The following is a 15,677-nucleotide window of genomic DNA, read 5'->3' as shown; positions in this document are numbered from 1 at the left end:
GACAACATTGTTTGACGGGTGCCTATCCAGTCGGAACCATGCACCCTCCCACATTCAGGCGGAGAATTCCAGACACCAACTGATATAGCAGATGTTCTCGGGGAAAGCACAGATGGCTGTTTAGGGACCATTTGCACAGGATTCTGGATCGGTTTGTCCCACTGGGACAGAGAAACGATAAGGCAACCGTGGTTGACAATACACACCTCGTAATAAGTGCATAAATAGAGAATAAAAATTAACATGTATACATATTCTGGAATAAATTAGTTTCCATTTATAAGAGGTCCAATGATACATGATACCGGTTGTCAATTTCAAGGACTGCAAGGGAAAAAAAATTGCCCAGCCTGTCATTTCTGATTTTGAAGCTCCTCTGCCTCCTTTCCGTTGGTGATAGGTCAAATATCCCGTGTGATTCAAGCACACATCCCTCTTTTCATCCCAGAAATATTCTAGAGAATAGGTCCATTTAATCACACGCTCCACTTAGCTGGGTGCCGCAAACGGCAGAGATTGCTGTCCCAACGACAGATCTCAGACTCGTTCTTAAAAGTGAAAAGGAAACAGGACGCCTAGTGTTTGTGCAATTTTGGAAGTAAAGAGGTGAGTTAAGTTTAAATGGATGCAACTATTGGAATATCAGCAAATAATATGTACACTGACAACGAAGCGAAATTCTAATGGAAAAAGAGCAAGTTAAAAGAACTCATGTGAATTTCCCCATTGCCACAGACACAGCCTGTTACAAATGCTGGTGTGACGGGGTATTTAGAGGTGGTTTGGGAAGAATTGTTAGAGCAGATTTCACGCACACATTTTAAAACACAATATGTGCAGGACTTTTCCAGAATGCTTTTTCAGGAGGCAACAAAGTATCGACAGCAGCTTGCATGGGAAAGCATGTGATCGTTGCAGGCAGAGGATAAGAGTTTTGCTCTCAGAGAGGGAGGGTGTGAAACAGAGAGGAGAGAGACAGAAATTTGTTCCTGAGGGACAAACGGCAAACATTGGAAGGTTGTCAGGTCAAAGGAGAAGGCTGGTGGTGTGAAAGGTGATCTGAAAGAAAGGGGATAATCTGGAAGACCCTGAAGAGGGCAAGGTTCGTCAGAAAGACCGATTGAGAATCCGGGAAACTTCCTCAGTGGTAAACATTTACCTTTCAAGCACCAAAGCCTCGTGAACTTCACACGTGTTAAATTCTGTGCACAGAATAAGCATTGCCTGCAACCAGTGAACTTGGACGAATGAGAAGTGAGATTGGACTGTGAACCAAAGAACTTTCCTTAATTTACACACACATTACAGACACGTGCACTTAGATTTAGAAGGAAGTTAAGTTAAAAATAGAGAAAAGTTATGCTTTGATTCTGTTTTCATTTTCAAAGATAATTAAAAACAACTTTTGTTTATGTAACCATTTGTCTATTGCTGCTGGGTGTTGGGGTCCTTTGGGCTCCAAACAGATCGCTGATGCGATTAGGAAATTTCAAGGTCTTTGGCGGCCTCCAGCTGGTGCGAGTACATCATACAGCGAGCGTCCCACTGGTGCTCTGCCACGCTGTCTTTCCCCGAAAGTCCTCTCCCAGATTTGTCGCTCTCGGTGAAATAGTGGGAGAGAAGGAGAGTTTTTCTTCCTCTTTGGTTGCCTGCATCGGTAACACTGATCCCAAAGAGACCACACTCCTTGGGGTCTGCTGCTAACGGCGTGCGCCGGCATCTTGATCATCGGCCTCATTTCATCGCGCCGGTCCCGTCGGCAGGCACTTTAACCAATATCGGGCAGTAGGACCCCGCGGAGCTCTACTTTTTGGTCCGGGGCTGCGGGGTCCCAAAAGCGTTGAGCTGCTGTTTCCGGAGGGTGGCGGAGGGCGGACATGGCTGTGAGGGAGTAGTTGTGGAAGTTGCTCGTCGGCTGCAGAAAGCTGAGGCCCAACAAACTGAATGCAGATGCTGGACGTAATGATCCACTGTCCGCGTTTGGTCTCAGATAGATCAGATTGGGCCAGAAGCGGTTCAAGCTCGGCCTCACCTGAAAGATTAGTTTCTTATGGTGGATCCAGGAGAGTGGAGTAGGACTATGTAGGGGCAGGGTTTAGACACACTGCGGACATTGCTGGGCAGTGCGACAGTGGGTGGAACCGTGTGTGGTTGCAGGGAAGGTTTAGCGGATAAGGATGTACTGGAGTGACTCACATCTGAAGAGGCGGCTGGGATGGTTTTTTTTAAATTTTTTTATTTTTCACACTATAAGCCACATTGATCAAGATACATACATTTTTATTTTCAAATATATTTCTTTTCTTTGGCTTGGCTTCGCGGACGAAGATTTATGGAGGGGGTAAAAAGTCCACGTCAGCTGCAGGCTCGTTTGTGGCTGACCAGTCCGATGCGGGACAGGCAGACACGATTGCAGCGGTTGCAAGGGAAAATTGGTTGGTTGGGGTTGGGTGTTGGGTTTTTCCTCCTTTGCCTTTTGTCAGTGAGGTGGGCTCTGCGGTCTTCTTCAAAGGAGGCTGCTGCCCGCCAAACTGTGAGGCGCCAAGATGCACGGTTTGAGGCGTTATCAGCCCACTGGCGGTGGTCAATGTGGCAGGCACCAAGAGATTTCTTTAGGCAGTCCTTGTACCTTTTCTTTGGTGCACCTCTGTCACGGTGGCCAGTGGAGAGCTCGCCATATAATACGATCTTGGGAAGGCGATGGTCCTCCATTCTGGAGACGTGACCCATCCAGCGCAGCTGGATCTTCAGCAGCGTGGACTCGATGCTGTCGACCTCTGCCATCTCGAGTACCTCGACGTTAGGGGTGTGAGCGCTCCAATGGATGTTGAGGATGGAGCGGAGACAACGCTGGTGGAAGCGTTCTAGGAGCCGTAGGTGGTGCCGGTAGAGGACCCATGATTCGGAGCCGAACAGGAGTGTGGGTATGACAACGGCTCTGTATACGCTTATCTTTGTGAGGTTTTTCAGTTGGTTGTTTTTCCAGACTCTTTTGTGTAGTCTTCCTGTGATTTTATTTAATATCTGGTTTAGATCTTCCCAAAATATTTTCACTTTCTCACACGTCCAGATTGCATGAATTGTTGTTCCCATTTCTTTCTTACAACGAAAACATCTGTCAGATACTGTTGGGTCCCATTTTTTTTAACTTTTGAGGTGTAATGTATAGCCTGTGTATTCAGTTATATTGTATCATACGTAACCTCGTGTTTATTGTATTTCTCATACTTCCAGAGCATAACTTCTCCCATGTTTCCTTCTTTATCTTTATGTTTAAATCTTGTTCCCATTTTTATTTAGTTTTACCATTTGGTTCTTCATTCTCGTTTTCCTTCAGTTTAATATACATATTTGTTATAATTTATTTGATTATCATTGTATCTGTAATCACATATTCAAAATTACTTCCCTCTGGTAACCTCAGACTGCTTCCCAATTTGTTCTTCAAGTAGGATTTCAGTTGGTAGTATGCCAACACTGTATCTTGAGTTATATTATATTTATCCTTCATTTGTTCAAAGGATTTATTTCCTGAAAAGTTCTATTCTTTTGATCCCTTTTTTCTCCCATTCTCTAAAGGAAAGGTTATCTATTGTAAAAGGGATTAGCTGATTTTGCGTCAGTATTAGTTTAGGCGGCTGGGATGGTTAGGGGAAGATGAAACTGGTAGTGAGATCAGTTTGAGATAGTAAATTGTCAGAGGATAACATATCAGATGATGGTGAAAGTTCAACATGGTTAACATAGGTGCCTTCCAAGCAGTTGACCCGGGTTGGATTCCTGGCCAACGTATTTTTACAATGTGGTTTCCTGATGTCTAAAGCCTAAAGTTCTTGACTTATCTTGGTTTCAGAACGGAAGGTGAACAATATTGATACGGATTTATTCCATCGGTCAGTTTTTTTTTTATGCTTTGAGATCAAGCACCCCTTTGAATCAAACACCATTCTGGATAAATTAAGCAGGGAAACAGGATCGGTTAGAGAAAAAGTACGTTTAGACCCCAAGCCCTTCATGTAAAAGACAGAAATGTAATGTAGGTGTAAAGAAGGCAGGGTGGGTAAAGGTAACGCCATGTGGGATTGGCAAAAGAGTGGAGGTGCAGAGCGAGACTCGAACTGAAATGAGGGATTGCATGAAGGAATCTACAGTTTCTTTCCTTTCTTAGGTATGTTTTCTTCAAAGGTTTCAGAGATACAGCAATGTAACAGGTACTTGCAACTAACGAGCCAGTGCCGCCCAAATTCAACAATTAACGCACAACTCCAGTATGTTTTGGAGGATGGGAAGAAACCAAGCACCCAAATGAAATCCACGCAGCAAACCTCTTACTGGAAGCACTGCATGCGGACCCTGGTTTCTGGGTACTCAAATAGCGTTGCACTGACCACTACGTGAACCGTGCTGCCATTCTGTAACTCAAAACCTTTTTAAAAAATTCCTGAATTGTTCGTCGCAATTAAAAATATTTGTGCGATGCTTTTTTTTTTGTCAGCAAGTAATATTATTTCATCGTGACTTGATGATGGCAGAGAACAGACTCTCTGGAATATAAGAAAGCCGCCTCTTAGCTGTATTTCAGCACGGTATCGCCTAATTTAGTTTACTCATCACTCTTTCGACAAGATGAGCGCTGCACGCACCCTCCATCTATTTTCATAACTGCCTAAAATTGAACCAACAGATATAATTTATTACCCGATTGTAGAGGAATTCCCAGTTTCAGTTGCGTCCAAACCATCAGATACCCGAGATCCAGATAGAAACCTCCGAGCGATCAGGAAGTCCTCAGACCCCTCGGCACCCTCTCAAACGCAGGTTCCCACTGCTGATAGCCCATCAGCCAGTCTCGATCCTGTTACTAGTGGTCCGCTGCCTGATTTAAATCCTTTGATTGGAGTCGCTGGCAGACTGCAGGCATCATGGTTTCCATCCATGGAGTTACCCAAAGCTTCTGTTTGTGTGTTCTCCAACTGCAGAGGCCTCACTCCTCCACTGCTGTGGTTACCACCCCATTACGTCACCTCCTTTGATTGTCCTTGCGAAACGAGTGTAAGGGGGCTGGTCACCCCCTATCCTGGTGCCCTCCCCAAGTTATCTGCTTCCTCGGAGTCTGAAATCTCTCGTGGCTGCTACTGAACACAGGACCAACCATCAACCGCCCAGACCCACCAAAGCAGGATTGGAAAATAAACCACCGTCGGTTCCTCTAACAGGTTGTCTAAAGCCTGTTCAGAACCATTCGTAGTTGGGCATGGAGGTAGAACACTGCACAGGAAAGAGTAGCCTCCGCACCCTGCTTTCTATGGGTTCACACCAGCGGCACCACTGCCAATTATTTTTTTTGTTTGATCGTTACTTGAACAGAGAACAGTCCATTGTTTGGCATCAGTCCGTCGATCCAAGTACAGGAATATGAATTTTCAAAACATCTTGTTCATATCCTTGAGGTATGTTTGCCAAAATGACTTCAGCCCCCGTCTTTGAATTTATCACTGGACAATTAAAACATCAATCCTCGACATCGAAGATATTATTTTTGGACACGACCCGTGCTGCCCAATTTGACAAATTAACCCACAACACCCGCTAGGCTTTTGAACGATGGGAGGAAACCGGTGCCCTCTGGGAAATCCACGCAGAGAACGGGAGAATGTACACATTCCTAACGTACAGCTCGGGATTCGAACCCAAATCCCGATCGCTGGAGCTGTCTGTAAGGAATTTGCACTCACCGCTCGGCTCACTGTGCTCTGTTTGTATTTTTCATTTCCTAAAGCTCCACGAGATTCAAAGAATTTTCACTATCCCACGTATATTCACTAACCTGATAAGTTCAGCGATATTTCTGGTGACTTTACATAATCTCCCTTATATTTGTCGATGACCCATTTACATAGATCAGCACGGAATTCTTCTGGATTCAACATGAACCCCCCCACCCCCCCCCACCACCCCCCCCCCCCCACCACCACCACCACCTCCCTGGAGCGATCTTACTTTAATAATGTTTACTTTATTCCAGTTATTAAAGATAAAGTATTGACTTTTGCAGTCAACGAATATCGCGAAGTCAATTAAGTGTCCATGCTCTACCTAATCTCTGAGTGAAGTTATGTGTTGAAGTAGACATTGAGAATCCCATTTCGCAATGTATCCTGATTAACGTGGTATAATTATACAAAGATAGATGTAGAAAATGGGCCTCTCGGCCATTCTAGTCAGCGCCAAACAATTATTCTCCTTCGTCCCACTGACCTGCACTCAGTCCATATCGCACTATTCAAAACCTTCTAAAATATTGCAATTGTAGATATGGCTACAAGGCAAAGAATCTTATAAGACTTAGGTTCTTCAGCTAATCGGGTCTGCTCCGCCATTCAATTGTGGGATGATACATTTTCTCACCTTGCCCCACAGTTCGACTTCACACCATTGCGTTTGATGCCCTGGATATTCAAGAAGATTTCAAGATGTAATCATTTTCTAACAACCAAACAAATCCAGCAGTTCCCCAGGCAGTACCTCTCTCTGACCACCCTGTAGTTTCTATTCTTTTCTATGAATTTCTCCATCTCCAACGCCTTGGCTCTCAGGATGAGGTGTACTATTTCATACCATCCGAGATGTCCTTCTTTACTTCCGAAATCGTGGCCCTCACATCTTCTTCCATTAACAGCTTTTTCTATCATATTCTGTATGTCTCGCGAAACAACCGTGACCTCCTCCACTAAAATACGCAACAAGGTCAAGATTCCCTATCTATAACTACGACCTCAACAGAGCCCGCAGCGCCCTCCGTAATTTCAGATACATACAAGGTGATCACACAACCGGAAACATGCGTCCATCTGCTCCCGTCTCCACTTCAAATAGGAACTGCGTCCTCCATGTCCCACTCATCACCCCCTACGTTGCACTCACACCTCCTCCCTCACCACAACTACAGGCCTCAAACAGTCTTTTCAAGTGAAGCAACACGTTACTGTGAATCTTCTGTGGCGATCTACTGTATCCAACGGCTTCCTCGACATTGGAGGGAGTGGACGAAGAATCGGGGACGTTTTTGTTTAATAGTGTAGCTCTTCCACTGCAATTATAAGGGCCGTCTCTATAGTAGACACACATTTCACTTCCATACCTCATCGCCTCGTTGGCCTTTCTCTCCATTTCTCCATGCATCCACAAATTGAATGAACAATAGCAAATATCCATTGAGGGCATCCTCTAACCAGATGGCATCAACTCCAAGTCTGCAGTATCCGGTAGAACCCTCCTCTACCATTTGGACTCTTCCAATTTCTCTGTCTCTTTTACTCTTGGTCCCCACCATTCAGAGAACTATTGCTTCTACATACATTGTTCAACTTTTTAATCTTCTACTTCACAAACCATATCTCGTCTGTGCGCATGGAGGTAGACATTGGGGGGGTACGATTTCTATTTACACAGACAGATGTGGGTAGGTGGAATGCTTTGGCCGAGGTGATGGTGGAGATTGGAAAGATATGGGTGTTTAAGAGACTCTTAGACAGGAATATTGATGAAAGAAAATAAAGACAAACTATTGATTGTCCGTAGATATGCGACAACGGATTTCTCGGCGTGGTTCCCCGTTGCCTTCACATTTGATGGCTTCATTGCGATTTGCTGTCAAAAACTGAAGAAAAACTATTGTACTGAGAGAGTAGCGACGAAAGTTGTGATAATAGTGGCGGCAGTGAGCTGTATGAGATGCGTCCCATTTTACTTTGTCGTGGAGCCTTATACAGTAATTGTCAATGTTCCTTGGCTGTGTGCGTCAGTACCTGAATACTATACTTCACCCTTGTGGAAAGCACATGACTTGTTTTACAGCATCGTGACACCGATATTACCGATGTTTTTCATTCTCCTGCTTAATGGGTTAACAGCAGGCACATACAGCAAACAGAGTCCGCAGCGGACTCCGCATGAACAGTGAAAATCAAACTGATTCCGAGCTGGAGAACACGAAAAAATCGATGATTTTCTTGTTCGCTCTATCCACCAATTTCCTGTTACTGTGTTTGCCATATGTAATACACTCTATGAACTGGCAAACGGTGAATCCTAATTATAGGGAGAAATATATGATAACGCCAATATTTATCTTTCAACAATATGGAGTTATGCTACAGTTTCTCTGTACCTTGACCAACACCTGCTTCGATGGACTGACAAAAAGGACATTTAGAGAGGAACTGAAAAATGGCCTGGTTTGATTTTACATCATATGATTTTACATCATATGATGTGATGATAACAAGGTGTAAATAACAAAACCAACGTTACGCGCATTTCCCAAATCAATTTCAAGCTCGATTATTTTTGTAAGAATACAATCAGGCTGGGAAGCAAGATAGTTTTCAGTCACGATTTGACAACAGGACCTTGTAGATTTCTCACTATGGCATTCAATGACAGTTCCAGTAGGCAAAAGGTTGGGTACGGAAAAGACGTCCACTTTGTAGAAAAGAAGGAACAAATTCTCAACTAGGCTTCCAAGATAAATTAGTTATTAAATGTGTGATTCTGAGGGCCCAGATACTCGAATTCTCCTGGTTTCGGGAAGGAAAGTGATCACTGTTGATTCTTATTCATTCCCTCGTTCAGGTTTCCATCTGATATCATACACTCCTTTGAATTGAACACTCTACTGGACGAATTAAGAGGGGAAACAGAATCCGTTAGAGAAAAAAAAAGGAACGGTCAACGTTTCGCCCCGAATCCCTTCATGTAAAAGACAGATATACAATGGAGAAGTAAGTGTAAAGAAGGCATGATGGGACAGGGAATGCTGTGTGGAATCATGGCGGTCAGTGGTGGTGCAGAGCGAGTCTCGAACTGAAATGAGGGATTGTGTGAAGGAATCTACAATTTCCTATCTCTCATAGGTATGTTTTCTTCAAATATTTCAGAGATATCGCAATGTAACAGGTACTTGAGACCATCAACCAGTGCCGCCCAAATACAAAAACTTCAAAATACCGTATGTTTTGGAGGGTGGAAAAAAACCGAGCACCCAGATGAAATCAATGTAGCCGCAGGGGTAACGTCTTACTTCAAGCACTGGATGCGAAACCCTGGTTTCTGGGCACTGCAATAGCGTTGCGCTATTGAACTGTGCAGCCATTTTGTAAATTATTTTTTTTTAATCCTTAATATTCGTCACTCATCGCAATCAAGAATATTTCCGCTATGTTTTTATTGTCAGCAAGTAATATTATTTATCGTTACTTGATGAGAGCAAGGAACAGACTCTCTGGGATATTAGAAAGACGCCTCTTCAGCCAGTCTTAGCTGTATTTCAGCAGGGTACCGCTTAATTCAGTTTATCCATCCCTATTTTGCCGAGGGGAGGGCTCCACGCACTACAATTGTATAAACAGATATAATTTATTATCCGATAGAAGAGGCGTTCCGAGTTCCAGTTCTGTCCAGACAATCGGAACCTGAGATACAGATAGAAACCTCCGAGCGATCAGGAAGCCCACAGAACCTTAGGCACCATGTCAAACCATGGTTGCCATTGCTAGCAGCCCATCAGACTTTCTTCAGCCTGTTCCTAGTTATCCGCGGCCTGATTTAAGTCCTTTGATTGGAATCGCTGGCAGCCTGCATGCTACATGGTTTCCATCCCTGGAGTGAGAACACTGCGGATGAAATCTCCGCTCCCTCCTCTCTCTTTGGGTTCACACCAGTGGCAGTACTGCCGTTGCAGGACCACCGGCAGCACTGCTAATTTTTTGTTCGATCCCATCATTTATATTTGTCATAAGTTCATCGAAGCAAGCACGAGTATGAAATTTTAAACGACTTCATCCCTCGTCATTGACATTGAATTTATCACTAGACCATTTCAATTCTCTACATCGAATATTATTTTTTTACACATGGAGCATAATAACAGTCCCGTCCCACCAACCCGAGCTGCCCAATTTCATCAAATTAATGCACAACCCCCGCTAGGTTTTGGAACGTTTGGAGGAAATCGAATCCCCCGGAACAATCCACGCAGAGATTTGGAGAATGTACACATTCCTTACAGATAGCTCGGAATTGGAACCAAACTCCCGATCGCTGGCTCTGTCTGTAAGGAATTTGCACTAACCGCTAATGTGCTCTGTTTGTCTTTTAATTTTAATTCATACCCTTTTAATTTACCAATAATATTTCCAGTACATTTGCAGTACAATATCATTCACCAAGGAAATGGACATAATAACGTCACTGTAAAAATATTTACAGAGTGAAACATCTAATCGTTCACTTTCGCGGATAAATATTTCTCCATTTTCTGCGTTTTGGCATCGTCATTATCAGCCAAATAGAAGATTATAATTCCGAAATATCGGCGTCCTGCTCCTGCTGTCTTCTCCCAAATCTCCATGAGAATCAAAAATTATTCACTGACCCACGTTTATTCAATAACTTCATAAGTTCAGTGATATTTCTGGTGACTTTACATCATCTCCATTATATTTGTCGTTGTGCTATTTACATAGATCAGCACGGAATTCTTCTGGATTCAGCATGAACAACACCACCACCACCACCCTGGGGCGACTTTACATTAATTATGTTTACTTTGTCCCAGTTTATTTTATCAATACGTCGTATATTCTTCAGTTCAACGATTGACTTTTTGAGTAAACGGATATCGCCAAAGTCACTGAAGTTTCATTGCTCTGCCTGATCTCCGAGTGAAGTTATGTATTGTCGTAGACACTGATTATCCGACTCCACCAATGTATCATGATTAACTTGGTGTAATTATACAACATAGATGTACAAGATGGGCCTCTCGGCCATCCTAGTTAGCACCAAACAATTATTCTGCTTAGTCCCACTGACCTTCACCCAGTCAATATTGCTCCATACCTCGAAGATCCATGTACTTGTTCAAAACCTTCTAAAATATTGCCATTGTTCATATGGCTACGAGGCAAAGAATCTTATAAGACTTGGGTTATTCAGCTGATAGTATCTGCTTCGCCATTTAATCGTGAAATAATATTTTTTTCACACCTGGCCCCACAGCTCGGCTTCATACCATTACATATGATGCCCTGGATATTCAAGAAGATTTCAAGATTCAATCATTTTCTAACAACCAAACAACTCCAATCGTTTCCTGGACAGTACCTCTCTCTGAATACCCTGTAGTTTCTACTCATTTCTCTGAATTTCTCCTTCTCCGTCCCCGTGGCTCTCAGGATGAGGTGTTGTATTTCATACCAGCCAAGATGTCCTTCTTTCCTTTCAAAATCGTGGCTTCCCAATCTACTTCCATTAACAGCGTTTTATATCATCTTTTGTATGTCCCGCAAACTACTATAGCCCCCTCCACTATAAGACGCAGCAAGGTCAGGATTCCCTGTCTACACCCACTACCACAACAGAGCACGCAGCGCCCTCCGTAATTTCAGATACTTACAAGGTGATTATACAAACGGAAACATGTGTCCATCTAATCCCGTCTCCACTTAAGAAGGAACTGCTACCTCCGTGTCCCACTCATTGTCCCCAGGGTTCGCTCTCACCTCCTCTCTCACCACATTTACCGGCCTCAGACAGTCTTTGCAAGTGAAGCAACACTTTGCTGTGAATCATCTGTGGCCATCAACGATATCCAACGGCTTTCTCGACATTAGAGAGAGAGAGAGTGGACGAAGAATCGGGGGACATTTTGTTTAACACTGTAATTCTTCCACTGCAATTATATAGACCGACTGATAGTAGACACCAATTTCAATTCCACACATCATCGTCTCGTCGACCTTTCAGTTCATTTCCCCATGCATATCAAACTAAAGCATGGACAATTTGAAGATAAAATAGCGAATATATCTTGTGGGCATCCACTGAACTGATGGCATAAATGTCGACGTCTTCAGTATCCGGTTGGCCCCTCCATAGCTCTTGGACTCTCCCAATTTCTCTGTCTGTTTTACTCTTGGTCCCCACCATTCAGAGAACTATTCCTTCTCCATAAATTGCACAACTTTGTAATCTTCTGCTTGCCAAACCATATCTCTTCTCTTTCCATTCGCTCCTCCACTTGCAAATTCTTGTGATGGCCAGCGTTCAAATAATACCTTGAGGCAGGCTCAGGCCGGAAACATTGTTAATATACCATTGCTTCCTATGGACGCTGCAAGGCATGCTGTGTTTCTCGAGCGTGTATTTGCAGAGCCAGCTCTCCAGTGCATGACGTCCTGTTTTGCGGAAACTGCCAAAATGTTTGGCCTGGAAGTCAGCCTGAAGAAAACTGAGGTCCTCCATCAGCCAACTCCCCACCATGAATACCAGCCCACCCACATCTCCATCGGGCACACAGAACTCAAAACGCTCAACCAGTTTACCTACCTCGGCTGCACCATTTCATCTAATGCAAGGATGGCAAAGAGATAGACAACAGAATTGCCAAGGCAAATAGCGCCTTTGGAAGACTACACAAAAGAGTCTGGAAAAACAATCACGTGAAGAAACACACAAAGATCAGCGTGTACAGAGCCGTTGTCATACCCAAGTTCCTGTTCGGCTCTGAATCATGGGTCCTCTCCCGGCATCACCTAAGGCTCCTAGAACGCTTCCATCAGCGCTGTCTCCACTCCATCCTCAACATTCATTGGAATGACTTCATCACCAACATCGACATACTCGAGCTGGCAGAGTCCGCAAGCATACAATCCACGCTGGTGAATACCCAACTGTGCTGGGTGGGTCAATCTCCAGAATGGAGGACCATCGCCATCCCAAGATTGTGTTATATGGAGAGCTCTCCACTGGCCACAGAGACAGAGGTGCACCAAAGAAGAGGTACAAGGACTGCTTAAAGAAATCTCTTGGTGCCTGCCACATTGACCAATGCCAGTGGGCTGATATTGCCTCCAACCATGCATCTTGGCACCTTACAGTTCGGCGGGCAGCAACCTCCTTTGAAGAAGATCGCAGAGCCCACCTCACCGACAAAAGACAAAGGAGGAAAAACTCAGCACCCAACTGCAACCAACCAATTTTCCCTTGCAACCGCTGCAACCGTGCCTGCCTGTCCCGCATCCGACATGTCAGTCACCAACGAGCCTGCAGCAGACATGGACATAACCTTCCATAAATCTTCATCTGCGAAGCCAAGCCAAAGAAGAAAGATTTGCACAGTGGAAATATCAGAGGTTATTTACATTACTGATAGAGAGGTGGTGACTGGTAGCAGCTTAGGTTGGTACAATTGGAACATTTAAGTCTACATAATACACAGAATATGTGAGCATGGTAATGCGATTTTGGCCACCAATATATGTCTACTCAAAAGAAAAAAAGCTCCCTAACTCATAAACCTTTATTTTTCTTTCATCAGTTCCTGCCTAAGAGTGTCTTACATGACCATATCATTCCAACCTCACCATCACCTCTGCCAATGCAATTCAGCTACCCACAATGTCTGTGTAAATAGAAACCGTACCCCCGATGTCAAACGAAACTTTCCTACTTTCACGTTGTGCAGATGCCCTCTAGTTTTTGCTGCTACTTTGCGAAAATATGTCTGAAATAAACACATAAATGTGATAAATATTTAAGCATGTGTTTGGAATAAACCATATTGTTGTGAAATAGGTTTCAACAGGACAGCACTAATGTGCTACAATGTTCTGTGTTCTATGTTCAATTTGCTGTCACAAATGAACATCATGTTCCAAATTACCGCTCACGGCCGATGGAAAGAGGGTCTGCATTTGCTGTGCTATTTTATATTAGTCCCAAAAAGGTCTTGCTGGCAGCTTGTGTCTGAGAGCGCAAATTGCCACGTTATGCACACGAATTGCATAATCAACTGTTTACATCATACAACTAGTGGCGAAATGCATTGCACAGGGAACCAATAAGCAAAATTAGCTCTGTATAGTTGCTTATTCAATGTGTTGTTCTGCTGTGGTTTATCCAATTAGTTGTCCCAATGGATCACTCCTCTCATATAAGAACTCCTACACAAAACTTAGAGTACGTGGATGGCTGTAAGATTCGAACTGATTTCAGCGTTTCACAGAGCCAGCAATCTGCGACATTGCGACCATTTGCTATTCTGTACTTGCAGATATCGGTGTAAAAGGTAATACGTTAGTTCACACAAACTTTTATAAACAATTCATCCATAACCTGTCTAATTTTATGCAATTGTCTGCTGCCCAGTTTCTTGAATTTGTGTTTAGATAAAACAGTTAATTATTTCCCCCGAGAAAGCTGTATTAAGAATATGTTAGAAATTGGAAATACCCAGGCGGTGTATTTCCATCATGGGGGAAGCAATGAGAAGAATTGATGTTTCAAATCTATAACTCGTCATCAGCACCAGAAGGAAAAGAAGCATCTCAGACGCTGGGTGGGTGAAGAGGTAGTAATAGAACAAATGGTATGAGCCAGTGATATTTATGTGATTTTAGGTGAACTGATTGAATGGGCTTTTTTTTTACATGATGATTGAACATTGATAATCTTTTCCAAATTCTGAAAACAGAGAATGACCAATGGAGAAGACCGCCATGGAACGTGAGAACTTCGTATTTCGAACGGTATAATGTGACCAGCAGGACAAAGCTACTGACTGAAAGGGCACAACAGAGCGAATAGAACATAGAATATTACAGAGTGGTTCAGACCCTCATCTACCATATAATTCCGACCAAAATAATCATACTGAACCAAATCATACGCCTCCTGATTATGCTCTATATTCCTTTCATTCATTTGCTTGCCTAAGAGTATTTGAAATCTGTCTATTGTATCAAGTGGCAATGCATTTCAGTAACTAACCTCTGTTTAATAAAAAGGTACCCCTGACTTCTACCCTTATGTTTCCTCCCTCATGTTGTAAATATTTCTTCTGATGTTTGCTACACTCGCCCCGATAACAAGATGCTGGATGATCATACAGTGTTTCCTCAAATGAGCGCTGCAGAGAGAAACTTATTTGAGGTACAGGAAAAGGCAAGGGAGGTTGGTCGAGGCCTTCCAAGAAAAACTGGGCTCAGTCGGCAATAGTATGATTGATCTTTACTGTGCTGTTCATCCCTCTATTTCCAATCTCTCTCTCTTGCACTCTCTCTCTCTCTCTCTCTCTCTCTCCCTCCCTCTCTCTCTCTCTCTCTCTCTCTCACACACATTTTCAATCAGTATCGAATGCCTTGAACCCTGTCCATGTCGTTATGATGCTAGCCCTTTCTCTCCTCATCAGCCCAATCTCACCTGCCATTTGTCCTCAGCATCTCTTTGTCTTGTTCTTCTCTGTTTTATTCTCGATTTATATTGTCAATCGTGGCCTACTGTGAACGATGTTCAAGTTCTGTGCAAACAACGGCCAGTTGACCTCCATCCATAAAATGACCCAATTCACTTAAACTGCAATCTCATGTGTCGTCTCGTTATGTCTGCTGCTTCCCATACCCTTTCCACAACAACACACTAACGGGGTTTCACTTTTCGTTCATAGTTTTGTGAACGCTCAAGGGCTGACACATGAACATGATTGCCGGACAGACTGACCGAAATGCTAACCTTACAATCATTGTTATTATTACTTTCGCGTTTTCCAGAGGGCATTTACCACCATCACCACCCACATCAGACACATTCTGATATTACATTGGCATTCAGAACTT

The 15,677-nt window shown here is 43.5% G+C and overlaps 2 long non-coding RNA genes across 3 annotated transcripts in view; one reads left to right on the top strand and one right to left on the bottom strand.

The window, feature by feature from the left end:
• Positions 1-5,005, bottom strand: part of LOC138736399 (uncharacterized) — a 74,779-nt gene extending 69,774 nt beyond the window's left edge. Inside the window, exon 1 of the long non-coding RNA XR_011340263.1 lies at positions 4,699-5,005. This is a non-coding gene — a long non-coding RNA (uncharacterized lncRNA). The remainder of the gene's footprint in view (positions 1-4,698) is intronic.
• Positions 5,006-5,034: 29 nt separating this feature from the next.
• LOC138736398 (uncharacterized) lies at positions 5,035-14,865 on the top strand. Of its 2 annotated transcripts, none has more exons than XR_011340262.1 (4): positions 5,035-5,450; positions 8,635-8,915; positions 13,971-14,131; positions 14,537-14,865. It is a non-coding gene; the product is annotated as an uncharacterized lncRNA (long non-coding RNA). The 2 variants fall into 2 exon arrangements; XR_011340261.1 differs by having other exon boundaries at positions 5,037-5,450; positions 8,635-8,783.
• The last annotated feature ends 812 nt before the right edge of the window (positions 14,866-15,677 follow it).

Source organism: Narcine bancroftii, chromosome 6 (assembly GCF_036971445.1).
Source record: "Narcine bancroftii isolate sNarBan1 chromosome 6, sNarBan1.hap1, whole genome shotgun sequence".
Taxonomy (NCBI): Eukaryota; Metazoa; Chordata; class Chondrichthyes; order Torpediniformes; family Narcinidae; genus Narcine; species Narcine bancroftii.
This window is presented reverse-complemented; position numbering and strand designations above follow the sequence as displayed.